The following is a 12536-nucleotide window of genomic DNA, read 5'->3' on the forward strand; positions in this document are numbered from 1 at the left end:
ACTCCTTGCTATGGGATGTTGTGATGGTCTAAAGTATAACCGGGTTCAAAAAAGAATTAGATAAGTTCATGGAGCATACTCCACCAAAGGCTATTAGCCAAGATGGACAGGGATATAACCCCATGCTCAGGGTGACCCAGAATTCTGACTGCGAGAAGCTGGGATGGGAGTACAGGGGTGGATCGCTCCAGAATTTCCCTGTTCTATCCACTCCCCCTGAAGCTCAGGCCATTGCCAGAGACAGGATACCAGGATAGATGGACCATTGGTCTAACCCTAACCCAGTGTGGCAGTTCTTACATTCTTATGACATGATATTCTCATAAGTAAACTAGGAATATACACCTCTATCCCGATATAACGGTGTCCTCAGGAGCCAAAAAATCTTACCGTGTTATAGGTGAAACCGCGTTATATCAAACTTGCTTTGATCTGCCAGAGTGCGCAGCCCTGCCCCCCTGGAGCGCTGCTTTACCGCGTTATATCCAAATTCGTGTTATATCGGGGTAGAGGTGTATGTGGTCTAGCTGAAATTACTATAAGGTGGGTGCATAACTGCTTGAAAAACCATGCCCAAAGAGTAGTTATCAATGGTTCATTGTCAAACTGGGAGGACATATCTAGTGGCGTTCCGCGGGGATTTGCCCTGGGTGGATATGAAGTGAAGAATATACTTATAAAATTGTGGGTGACACCAAGCTGGGTTGCAAGCACTTTGGAGAGTAGGAATTCAAAGTGACCTTAACAAATTGGAGAATTGGTCTGAATTCAATAAGATAAAATGCGATGAAGATAAGTGCAAAGTACTACACATAGGAAGGAAAAATCAAATGCACAACTACAAAATAGGAAATAAGTAAGAAATAATAAGAAATAGGCAGTAATGTTGCTGAAAAGGATTGCAGTGGGTCACAAATTGAATCTGAGACAACAATGTGATGCTGTTGCAAAAAAGCAAATATCATTCTGGGGTGTATTAACAGATCTGTCATTTATAAGACACTGGAGGTAATTGACCTGCACTACTTGACACTGTTGAGGCCTGAGCTGGAGTATTGTCCGTTTGGGGCACTATACTTTAATAAAGATGTGGACTAATAGCAAAGAGTCCAGAGGAGAGCAACAAAAATGATAATAGGCTTAGAAAATTTAACTTATGAGGAAAGGTGACAGAAATGGGCATATTTAGTCTTAAGAAACGAAGACTGAGTGGGGACCTTCAGAGTGAGGACTGTCTTCAGATATGATAAGGGCTGTTGTAAAAGTGGATGGTGATCAATTGTTCTTCATGTCCACTGAAGGGAGGACAAGAATTAATGGGCTTAATCTGCAGCAAAGGAAATTTAGGTTAAATATTAGGAAAAACTTTCTAACTATAAGGATAGTTAAGCACTGCAATAGGCTTCCAAAAGGGGTTGTGGAATCCCCATCATGGAGGTTTTTAAGAACAGGTTAAACCAAGGATCGGCAACCTTCGGCACATGGCCCGCCAGGGAAAGCCCCCTGGTATGCCGGCCGGTTTGCTTATCTGCCGCGTCCGCCGGTTCGGCCAATCGTGGCTCCCACTGGCCGCAGTTTGCCACTCCAGTCCAATGGAGGCTGTGGGAAGCCGCGGCCAGCACATCCCTCGGCCCACGCTGCTTCCTACAGCCCCCATTGGCCTGGAATGGTGATCCGTGGCCAGGACCTGCCAGGGGGCTTACCCTGGCGGGCTGCGTGCCAAAGGTTGCCAATCCCTGGGTTAAACAAACACCTGGTCTAGGTATACTTGGTCCTGCCTCAGCCAGGGGGCTGGAATAGATGACTTCTTGAGATCCCTTCCAACCCTACATATCTTTGATTCTATGATTTGCAAACCAAGTCATGTAAGAGTTCTAGAAATATATATTGGAATTGAAAAGGCCTTGATTCCTCACTCAGATGACATGGAAGGAGAGGAATTGTAAAGTGCCAGTTCATGGAGTTGCCATCTTTCATCATGATCCCATCCCAAGTTCTGTGGCATTTGATGTTTTCTCTTAAAGCCCCCATTGTCAGAGCCAGGTGGATATAAGAGGATCTCACTTTTCGTATAAAAGAAAAAGAAATTTCTGGTGCTTCTGATTGTGGAGAAAATCTTTAAAACATGAACCATAAAGGCGCAAAAACCAATCAAAAACAAACAATCCATCCAACACCCCCCCTCCAAAAATTATTATTTTGCAAATATCATGATTTGGGGGCTGATGCATGATTTTTAATTGGTTGGGTTTGGCAATACACTGGTAATGGCTCCCTGATACACTGTGACATGGCAACTCCAAAAGTTAGATGTGCTCAGGAACCTTATGCCAGTGGAGGATTGGGCGTTGGTTTGCTTTGTCTGGCCCCTCATTCCGCCCACACCATGCCCCTGAGGTGCCCCCTTCCAAACCTGGAGTGGTGGGGCTGCTGGTTCAGGAGGCAGCTTTACCTCTTCCTCCAGACCATCCCTGCACTGGGGAAATGCTCCACTGTCCATCCGGCCCAACCACAGAACTGTTGGTATGCCTCCTCCATGTCTGTGTTTCTCTCTACCCCGTCTCAGTCCACCCCAAGTAAACCCTCTATCACATGGCTCATCAGCAATGGTGGTGTAACACGTGTAGCTGGGCATAGCAGGCAGGCAGGTGTTCATGGAGCCAGCCATGCAGATCTTTCATCTTTTGGGGTCAGCATGGGGAAATCACTCACAGATGTTTTACAGAATGAGAGAGAGAGAAAAAAAAGAACAAATCATCCCCTGGGCATAAAGGCAGTTTCCTGCTGGGCCCTGATCAGTCTTATCAGCATCTAAGTTAGAGGTGCACTGGGAAACTCCCCATATATGGCTTTATAAAATGGAAGGGCTCTGTAACAATTCAGTGGGCTTCAATCTGAAACAGTGAGGGGTCTTGAGCACCACCTGTTTGTGATCCCGTGCATTTCTAGGTTCCTGTCTATCTGTATCTCAGAGTGTGTGCACGTGACTATAGTTTCTGTTCTATCCGTAAGCTGTTTGGGACTGGGACTGTCTTTTTGTTTTGTGTTTGTACAGCGCCTAGCACAATGGGAGTCCTTGTCCATGACTGGGGCTCCTACATGCTACAGTAATATAAATAATAACAACCCTCTATATTGTATCTGAAGGGCGTTGTGTCTGGATTTCTATATGTCTGCATCTTATCTGCATTTTATCCAAGGGAGCATGTTCAGGTTCCTGCCTCTGGCAAGGCCCCGATCACACCTCTCAACTTTCTAGACACCACAAAGTGTAGCCAAGATCTCCAAATTGCACAGCAAAAGGGCCAAAATGCATAGCGGGCATTTTATTGCCGTCTCCGCATGCAGCTCTGTGGTTATAACCCAGAAAAGTGTATATGGTTCATGATTCCCTACCTCCAGGAAGTGTTCAGAACCTGAGTAGGTGCCTTTACCTCATTATTTTAAGAATAAAATAAAAAACAAGAATTCATTCGCTTCTCCCACCCCCACTTCACCCTACAGTTGGTTGCTCTCTGTTGGAATCCTGAATATGCCTTCTCCCCCCTTCAGTCTCTCACTATATTCTTTCTTTCACCCCCCGCACCTGGAGAGAAGGAGTCTGACACTACCCTGGAACAGGCTGCATTGACCACAGCAGGAACAAACGTAGAGCAGAAGCTTGGGGGAAGGAGAAGGAACACTTACAGTTTCCCTGCCAGGATGCAAAGAACTCCATAAAATAGGTAGGGCTGGAAGGGACTTCAAGAGGTCATCTAGCCCAGCCCAGTCATCTTGTCTAGTCCTGAGGCAGGACTAAGTATACCTAGGGCATGTCTATATTGCCCCGCAGTTCAGGCAACAGGGGTATGAATAACAGTGTGCACCGAAGTGCCACGCTGTAACTTCCCTGTGTTGACGATGTGAGTGCAAACTTAAAGGTCCCTTGTTCGCACTGAAGTAGTCCTATCTTTAAGTTTGCACTGACGGCATCCACACAGGGGGGTTACAGCACAGCACTTTGCTATTCACACCCCCATTGTCTGAACTGTGGAGCAGTTTAGATAAGCCCTTAGACCATCCTGACAGGTGTTTGTCTAACCTATTCTTTAAAACGTCCAGTAACAGAGATTCCATACCCTCCGCAGCTAACCTGGTCCAGTGCTTAACTATCCTCATAGTTAGTTGTTCCTAATATCTAACCTAAATCTCCCTTACTGCAAACTCAGCCAATTACCTCTTGTCCTATCCTTGGTAGATATGGAAAACAATTGCTCACTATCCTCTTTATAACAACCTTTTACATATTTGAAGACTTATCTTGTTTCCACTCAGACGTCTCTTCTCAAGACTAAACATGCACAGTTTTTTAACCTCTTTGTGTTGTTGTTGTTGTTGCTCACCTCTGGACTCTCTCCAGGGGTCAGTAATGTGTCTGTGCATGGACACAAGTGTCCGTGGTAAATAATTTGAGGTCTGTGGTAATTTTTCAAAAAGTTGAATGACTGAATGACATAACCACACACACCTCTTCCCCACACCAATGTCTGTCAAGTGTCCTTTGTGCAACATGGTGGTGCTAACCCCTCACTCTCTCCAATTTATATACATCTTTCTTCAAGTGTGGAGCCCAAAATTGGCACTGTACTCCAGCACCAGTGCCAAGCGGAGTGGAACAATTGCATACTATGTCTTATTTACAACGCTCCTGTTAACACACCCCAGAATGACATTTGTCTTTTTCAAAGCAGCTTCATATATTCAGTTTGCGATCCACTATAATCCCACATCCTTTTCTGCAATACTACCGCCTAGCCCGCTATTCTCCATTTTGTATTTGTGCACTTCATTTTTTCCCCCTAAGTGTGGTACTTTGCACATCCTGATAGAATTTCATCTTGTTGATTTCAGACCAATTCTCCAATTTATCATTTTCAGTTCTAATCTTGTCCTCCAAAGTGCATGCAACCCCTCCCAGCCTGGTGTCATCTGCAAGTTTTATAAGTATATTCTCCTGTCATCCAAGTTGTTAACAAAATTATTGAGTGGTGTCAGACCCAAGACCGACCCTGTAGCACCCCATTCAGTATGTCTTCCCAGTTTGACAGTGAACCATTGATAACTACTTTCTTAATACAACCAGTCGCTAATGAAGAGCTCTTGAGATGACTGGTCCTGATTCCCATCGCTCAAAGGGGTATAATATCCCCATCTAGCAGGGAGGTGGTAGAGGCCTGCAGTCCCATGTCTATCTGTACTATCTCCAAAGGCAGCCTCTCCTTTTGATTCACTATCCCCACACTCAGCTTCCCTTGATGCAATCTCTTCTGTTCCAGCTAGGAATTGGTTGTGCTGTCCCCATGCAGAGAGATCTGCTTCTCTGGCAGACCCACCCACTTTTCCTGCCCTCTGGTTTCATGATTAACTTTAATAGGAGTGAGTTCCAGAGGACTGGTGCTCTAAAAATATATCCCCAATTAATGGTGATCTGAAATACATTAATAATAATAATCAAAATCAGATCCCGACTCATTAAAGAGAATAGATGTGCAGAGTTAGCATTCTCAAATAAGTACATTTATATATCAAAATATCTGAGCCTTATTTCCTCCTTTTCGAACCTGCTTAGATCAGAATTTAGGCCTCTATCTTTCCCTTTCCCCACTCACTCCTATTGTAATGAAAGGAACCAAGCTCCTTTCTCTGCTATAGTGGTTAGTGATGCTCCCAGCTCTGGAAGGAGAAAATGGAACGTTGAACTTAGGTCTTGGCAGGTAACTGTTTCAGTTCACCTTCAAAATGTATATATTTTTCATTTTTACATCTAGGTGTGGTTTCTGTTAATGATGTGAAACCTCAATAGGGTTTTTTTTTAATACCTATATAAAGCCTTCAGTGCCTGTACACAAAAAGGGGAAGTGCCTTCTCTGAGAGGTTCTAACTTCAGAGGATTTGTTAGTTAATGTCTGAAGATGCAAAGGCTGAGATAATTGCTCATTATGATCATTGTATTGAGAAGAATCTTTTGGTAGTGTGTTCACCACCTTCTGAAATATTTAAAGTATGATAATGTGTAGGTCTTTGGAAACAAAATCAAGCCATTTAATTCAAAAGGAAGTTGTTTGGGGGGGGGACGGGGACGACTGGGAGTTGAGGGGGTTGGAGATGGTTTATACAACACATCAAGCTGCAGCCTGTCCTGCCCTGTGTACAGTCAACAGGATCATTATCTCCGTTCTAGCTGCAGCAAGAGGCAGAAAGAGCCCCATGCTGGGTGATGAATGGGGCAGTTAGAAATATCACCATTTGGATTCATAAATGGAACTCATGTGATCTGGAATCATCAAGACAGACTGAAGACAGGATACTGCAATGTCACAGTCACAGAGTCACTTTTCTAACAGTCTAGCTGCAATCAGAAGGCCATCTTTTTCTCTGTAAATCTCTACATGATCTCAGTAGGGTTGCCCTGATGTGACTGAGAGGATAATGACGCCCTAAATCTGCATGATCCTTTTCTTGACTCCCCAGCATTAGAAGATTTTTGCCTGGGAGTTTTTTTCTAGCATTCTGATCTTTTCAGTATTCCATTCTTAATCCCCCTCCACCCTCCCTCTCTCTTGCCTCTAGAATAGCAAAAAAGACAGCAACCAGGCAGGCAGCCCCAAAACGTAAGGGCAAAAATATACCCTGGGGACGGAAAGTGAGCATCTGAGGATGATATGTAACCCTAAGTCTGCAAATGACATTTTCGTCAATTAATTTTAGCAGCACAGCAGGAAATGAAAGGGTAGTGCTTACTGTAAATGCCTTTCTCCCCTCTCCCCATCACTGCGGGTGTCTGAAGACGCACATCACTGCTCTTCTCAGAGAGGGCTATTTCTGTCATGTCATAGATCAGTTCGGGTCTGTTCTATGCGCCTATGATAGTGACAGGATGAAGCTGCTGTGGCCTTGAGCCATTTTGCAGATTTTGGATACAGATAACTGAGAACTGACTTTAACTGACATTGCTAAGAGGGAAACAAAACAAGAGGCCAGGATGCTGAGCAGTCAAGCTGGGATAGTCGAATATGGTAAGAGTTTAAACAATAATGGGTGTGATTTTAAATGTCTCACCGAAACACACACAAAATATCCACAAATCCACCCCTCACAACTGCCTTCAGATTACCCTGACCAAGCCAAATGAGACGTGTGTGCTTTGTATGAAGTTAAGCAACATTGAGGAGTGCTGCATTCCAGTTGTACTCTGAAGTCATGTCCTAATCTCACTGCGACCCAAGTGTACCTTAAAAATTTGAGTTTCGATACTTTGCCACGAGATCCTCCCTCCCCCCAAGTGGGTGAGATTGGGCTGATCTTAAATGTTACTAGCGGGCTGTATTTTCAAATGGGGTAAATAAGTGTAGCTCTATTTCTAGCAATGACATCAGCTGAGGATCTGGCCCACTGACACCTGGATGAGGGCTGGGACCAGGGGAGCAGGTCTAAACCCTTTGCTGTGGCATGTAGACAGCTGGTTTATATTACCACTGTTTAGGTAATGCAGCATGTTCCTAAAATTCCAGCCTGCATACTACAGAATCCGGACAGACTCCTACGTGAGACAGCATTGGACTCCAGACGTTATTACACACTGATTCTCTCTCGGTCTCCTCTCTGCCAGTCATGTCAAATCAAACACTGCATGACCAAGCACCAGCCTGGTGGGTTTCCTTATTAACCCACCTCAGCTTCCTGTAGCCATCAGTCTCCACTGGGGGTTGTGCATGGCCCATTCAGGCATGATATATTTCTCCCGTGGCGCTGACAAAAGAGTCTGTCCCTGAGAGAACACCATGAAGTTCAAGCTCACAGTGCTGGCCTGATCTTCAAAGATGGCCTCTCCCGCATCTCCCACTGATTGCAGTGGCAGTTGTTGGTGCTCAGTACCTCTGAAAAACAGGGTGTGGTTGTACAGATTGCTTTCTTTGACCATAGCCATTCTTTTCTGAGCTGCACTTTAAACCAATCAACCAAAGACTGAAAAAGAACAAGGGAGTGAGGGAAACAGGTGTTTCCTCCTTTGCTCATGAGAGGCTTTACACTGGCTTCTTCCTAAATCTGATCAGATGGCTGGGAGAGTCCTTTCTCCTCCCTTTCTGAATCCCATTCTGACACACACCCAGCTCCTGGATGCGGGGCCTGGCAAGCAGATCATGGCTCATGTCACTGCAGCATGAGTTCAGCCACCTGGAACCTTGAAGATCTATTCTGATACGTTATTCAGTATGGGTGTGTTGATTTTTTTTTGTTCCTGCTTCTGACATCATTTCCTGAGCAGCAGATTCGTTTAGCCGTGTAGCCAGATCCTGTTCTTAACAGAAGATGCAAAAAGCTCCTTAAAATGGATTTCAAATCTCCTTTTACCCTGCAGTGCGTGCTGGTGATAATAATCATGATTAATGGTAAGTGTGGGGTTTTCTTTATGAAACTAGCACAGATTCGCCCAGGTGAGCGGAAACCTTCATTTTGCTCGGATACCTTTGTAAGGTCACCACCGGGCATTGGGAAGTATCAAGTGTTGTAACCGCTAAAGCACGAAAAGGGGCCATCAGACCAAAGTAAGACAGATTTTTTTATAAACTAGTAATAACTAACAATGCATTATTGCCTTGATGTACTGCAGCTTTGAACGCAGCTGAAAATGATTGCCTCAGAGGCTTTGTATGTGGCATGCTGGTTAAAGCAGGAGGTGGGAATGTGGGACTCTGAGGTTCTAGACCCAACTCTCCATATGACCTTGGGCAAGTCATTTAGCAATAGCCACTATGTCCCTCCATTGATAGTGGTAGTGACCTATGCAAAGGGACAATGTGAGTCTTAATTGATTCATGTTTGCAAAAGCCTTTGAAATCCTCAGATGAACGGTGCTATATTGGTGTAAGTTATTTTTACTGCCATATGTACTATGGCTCATTTAATTCATGAACTGGTCCCAATTAGCCTTCTGAGTGTTGGACTCTATATACTGTCTCAGCCTCTAAGCTCTGAGAGGTGGAGCTGTTGGAGGTAGGAACTTAAGAGGAAAAGAAGAGGGTATGCTCATGTCTTTGTCTCTGTAGTTCTGGCTTTATGGTATGCCCCTTGCCTTGATCTTTGCAGGATAGCAGAGTTAGCCTTCACTTCAGGTTTAACCCCCTCTCTTCCCCTCTCCCACCTTCCCACTGTGATCCAATTTACCATTTTTATGTCTTATCTGGAGTTTTGCTTTTTGTGAGTCAGCCAGATCAGAACCAATGGATGGACATGCAATAAAATCAGTGACTGTGTTTTATTATTGTTGCTGCGGGCCACATTAATGAGGAAGCAAACACTGTCAATGGAATCATTGGTGGCTCAGTCAACTTTCCTTTGGGAATTCAAAGCCTAAAAGATCTCGCTAGGGTAACCTGGGGAGATGACCCATGTGTGAAGCCCACGCCTTATGATACTTCGTCTACAGAATGTGACACTTATTGTAACAAGATTATGTGCTTGCAGAGCAGATCTCTGCAACTGAAGAATGTGTCAAGGAAGAATGAAGGAAAGTATGAGTTTGCTCTTACAAACACAAGCAAAAAATCTTTCTTACTGAAAGTGTCTGGTAAGTGACCCTTGTTTGGAATCAATCATTCTTGAATCTGAGAGCTTAAATGAAGGATCAGTTCTTTCCAAGATGTCAGTTTGGCTCTCAGTAGCTGTAGGGGTCTCTGGATTAACAGACACAGTTTGTAGGTCTTCAGCTCTGCAGAATGCCATAGTGTTGCATGCAAACAAAAGGATATTTTTTGCATCCACTTTGCCAACTTCCCATATCCTTTGAGCCCACTGAGAGCATAAAGTTGCTGAGAGATGATGCCTTCACCCCCTGACTTCAGAGACAGCAGTGTGGGTTGTGTGTTTCTGGAGAGCAGATTTTAGGCACGGAGTTGTGGATTTTAGTCCATTTCCATAGTGGGACAGGTGGCAGCTGTCACAAAACCATCGCCACTGTTGGCACTAATTGACCCCTTGCTGGCAATCTCGCCTGGTAGGCTAAGGACTGGCTGGATGACGATGACTGAACTCTCTTCTCACCCCCAAGAGCTGGTCTCTCCGGGTCAGGTTTGAGATACACCTGGGCTTGTTTCTCAGCTGCTCAGTGCAATGGAGAAAGGGTCTGACAAGGATGCTGTTGCCACTCCCTGATTCTCAACTGTTGACCCCCAGTGTGCAGGTTTAACTTATGCTGATGACATCAGGTCCCTCAGGGGTATTATACCACTTAGAAGTTGGTCATAGTGGCCCTTTGCTCCACCATGCCCTCTGTCCCAACCTTCCCGCTCCCTTTGTCCACTGGTTGGCACAGCTCTGACATAGGAGATAGCAGAGCTGGTGTGGGATGCGGCAAAGCCACTTCTGACAGCTTTACGTCAGTGGTGCTTCTCCTCACACAGGGAATCTCCCGGCTGGTGCAAGCTCACTTAGCCTATAGGTGACTCCAGCCCATCAGTGGGGTAGTGTGGGGAGGCTTGCACTGCCATTGCCCACTTTATACCAGTGCCATAGATAAACTGAGGACTTCAGTCTCCAGTCTGTCATTCTGGCACCTTGCACTGTCCCCTCCAGGATTCAGATAGGCTGGTACCTTGCATCACATTCTCTCAGGTCCTGTTCTACGCTGCATTTACTTTACAACGTCCCAGGTTTTTTAAGACGAAATGGAGTTTATGGGATTATAATGAAAATGTCAAAGTGGCCTGATCTCAGTGAAGACAAATGAAACTTAATGCCAGCCAAGTGCAGACAAGCAGAACTCCAGCTGAGAGCTGGTCAAAGACAGGGCTCCTTGGCCCAAAGGGCTTAGATGAGAATTGGGCAAATCGTTCAGAAAATGTTCAGGCCTACTTTTTCCTATATTTAAATCCATTTGCTTTCGTGTGTTTACAACCCTTATGTGTTCACTTGCCACACATCTAGTGAAAGAATTTACTGGCAGGAATGCTCAAAGGTGCAATGTCTTTTAGGTGAATATTGGATAGTATTCAAGGAAAGTGAATTTTGAGCTTGTGAACATGAATATTCACACCAGACACCTATGTGTGAGTTACTTACATAGTCAGGGAACAGAAATATACCATGTGACTTGTATGTCTAGTCCATACTTCACTACCTGCCATGGCTCAACTATAGAAAATAATCTATTGTCATGGGCCAAACTGATGGAGACACAAATGTATTCACTCGGGAAACTTAAAATGATCTGGAATTCATTTATTTAGTGTAAAGAACTCTTTTGATAACCTCGGTTTCATGATTCTTTATTTCCAAAATAAAAAAATTTCAACAAGAAAACCAAAGAGACTCCAAATTTGGGTGAAATGTAGGTAAATTAAGATGAACGACATCTATCAGAATGAGGGAGATTTGAGAAAGGTCTGATTAACATAACCAACACAGCTCAAATTTCAATTACTCTCAACAAACTGCAAGCTACAGGCCAGAAATTATTCAGAGTTTATGCTACAAATAATTTTGAGTGCAGAATCTGGAACATTCAAGAGAATGATCATCAGTTTGCAGGCAATATGTGAACAGAAGAAGAGGTGAGGAATAAATTACTGCCTATTGTTTGCCCAGCTCTAGCTTGAGTCAATTCTCCTTCAAGAGTACTATATATATTTACGATGCTGTGAAATTAAAGGTTTGAGATGTCCAAATAAGTAATTTCATAAGAGGTCTCCAAGATCAAGGGCTGTTGGTATGATGGAATTACAATTCTTTTGGAAGGAGTTCCAATCAATATCTCATGACCATTCAGGTAAATAGTTAATTGAATTAATCAGCAATGGAAAAATGTGGGCACATCTGGAAATTAACCAAACCAAACCAGGAGTTTCAATTCATGTGACAGATTTTCTTCTCAGAGGGCAATCAGACTCTGGAATGAGTTGCTCCGGTGCCACTGGAGAAACTCAAATTAATGGCATTCAAGCGAATAATAGCCAATAACTTGGGCATCAGAAGTATTTCAGGGTGTAAATGACATTAGATACTCATCTACTGTACAGTATCAGAGGGGTAGCCGTGTTAGTCTGAATCTGTAAAAAGCAACAGAGGGTCCTGTGGCACCTTTGAGACTAACAGAAGTATTGGGAGCATAAGCTTTCGTGGATAAGAACCTCACTTCTTCAGATGCAAGTAATGGAAATCTCCAGAGGCAGGTAACACGCAGGTAACACTTCAACCTCCCTGGCCACACAATAGCAGATGTAAAGGTAGACATCTTACAGCAAAAAAACTTCAGGACCAGACTCCAAAGAGAAACTGCTGAGCTCCAGTTCATTTGCAAATTTGACACCATCAGATCAGGATTAAACAAAGACTGTGAATGGCTATCCAACTACAGAAGCAGTTTCTCCTCCCTTGGTATTCACACCTCCACTGCTAGCAGAGCACCTCACTCTCCCTGATTGAACTAACCTCATTATCTCCATACTGATTTATACCTGCCTCTGGAGATTTCCATTACTTGCATCTGAAGAAGTGAGGTT

Source organism: Trachemys scripta, chromosome 1 (assembly GCF_013100865.1).
Source record: "Trachemys scripta elegans isolate TJP31775 chromosome 1, CAS_Tse_1.0, whole genome shotgun sequence".
Lineage (NCBI taxonomy): Eukaryota > Metazoa > Chordata > Testudines > Emydidae > Trachemys > Trachemys scripta.